Source organism: Galeopterus variegatus, unplaced genomic scaffold (genome assembly GCF_000696425.1).
Source record: "Galeopterus variegatus unplaced genomic scaffold, G_variegatus-3.0.2 Scaffold3746, whole genome shotgun sequence".
NCBI lineage: Eukaryota > Metazoa > Chordata > Mammalia > Dermoptera > Cynocephalidae > Galeopterus > Galeopterus variegatus.
In genome coordinates this window covers 155,719-157,846 of record NW_007729857.1, presented here as the reverse complement: position 1 = coordinate 157,846, position 2,128 = coordinate 155,719, and positions in this window count along the sequence as shown.

Below are 2,128 nucleotides of genomic sequence, written 5' to 3'. Positions count from 1 at the left end.
ACATGGCTAATATAAAAAATAGTGACAACACCAAAAGCAGACCAGGGTGCAGAAAATTTGGATCTCTCATACATGGTGGGTAGGGATGTAAAATTGCATAGCCACCCTGAAAAAGTCTGCCAGATTTTTATAAAAGTAGACATGCAATTATCACATGACCCAGTAATTGCACTCTTGGGTATTTATCCCAGAGAAATGAGAATTTATGTTCAGACAAACACTTGTCCCTGAATATTTATGGCAGCTTTACTCTTCAAAAGCCAAATTTGAAAAAAATCAAACAAAAAAACCCAACTGTCTTGCAATGATGAATGATTAACCTGTGGTGCATTCATATCATGAAATCCTGCTTAGCAATAAAAAGAAACAAACTATTGATATGCAACAGGTTGGATAAATCTCAAGTGAATGATGTTGAGTAAAAGAAGCCAAAAGGTTACATACTTTATTATTCCATTTATATAACATTCTCGAAATAATAAAATCATAGAGATGAAGAACAGATTAATGGTTGCTGGGGGTTTAGGACTGAGATGAAGGTACAGTGTAAAAGGGCAATATAAGTGAAACTTATGGTGATGGAAATGCTCTGTATTTTTACTGTGGTGGTGGATACACAAACCTATACCTGGTGAAACTACGTATACCAAACACACATACACACCCAGTACATGTAAAGCCCATAACATCTGATTAATATGGATAGATTGTATCAATGTCAATTTTCTGCTTATAATATTGTACTATCATTTTGCAAGATGTTACCATTGGAGGAAACTAGGTGAAAGGTATACATAACATAAAGCCCAAATTTCATAAAAGAAAATATTGATAAATTTAACTTAATAACAAGGACAATAATAATTAAAGGTCTGCATGGGGGAAATACCCATTAAACAAAAAGACAAATGATAACCTGGAAAAATAATTGCAATCCAAATAAAGATGATAGACTAATTCTTCCAATACATAAAGAGCTCCTCCAATTTAATTAACCAACAACCCAGTAGAAAAATGGACAAAAGATATGAACAGATTGTTCATAGTAAAGGGTAAAATGACTGTTAAATATCTCAGATTAAAATATTAGACTCAATTATATTATAAATGAAAATTAAAACCACACTACCATACCTGTTTTTTAACTACTCAGACTGGCAATAATCAAAAAGTTTGATAACACCATGCCATTGAATGTGTAGGGAAATCTCATATACTGCTGGATGAAAAGTAACTGGTATAACTTCTATGGAGGGCAATTAGAAATTTCTCAGAGTTAAAAATGTGCATTCCCTTTGACTCAGCAATTCCACTTCTAGGAATTTATTCTGCTTAGAAACTTGCCCACATGCAAAATTATACACAAACAAGATTATTTATGGCAGCACTTGTTTGAACAGCAAAATAATGGAAACAACCTACATGCCCATCTGCTGGGGAGTAAAACTGTAATGCTACATCCACGAAGTGGAATACTATTAAGCCATAAAAAATATATTAAGCCACAGAAAGCACTTCAGGTATTGATTAAAAATTATTTCCATGGATAGGAAGCAAAAAAAAAAAAAGTAAGTTTATAATAGTGTGTATAAGGGCCGACCCCATGGCGCACATGGGAGAGTGCAGTGCTGGGAGCGCAGTGATGCTCCCGCCGCGGGTTCAGATCCTATATAGGAATGGCTGATGCGCTCACTGGCTGAGCACGGTGCAGGCGACACCACACCAAGGGTTGCGATCCCCTTACCAGTCACGAAAAAGACAAAAAAAAAAAAAAAAAGAATAGTGTGTATAATATGCTACCATTTGTATAACAACGGGAATGTGTATACCTTTGTCGCTGCTTGTAAATTCCTAAAATACCTCAGTAATAATATAGAAAAGATGAATGACATTAGTTTGCCTCCGGAAGGGGAAATTTTTCTGCTGAGGTAGCAGGGAAATTTTTTTTCTATGTACATCACACCATGACTTTTGGATGTTAAACCATGCATATTAATTGTCTATTCAAAAAATTGCTTAAAATATTTTTAAAGAAGAGAGGCACTAAAATATATTCTTTCCTAAATATAAATGATCACCAGAGTTGCCCGAGGTCCCCTGCTCATCACATCCCCTGCAAGCCTTTCAA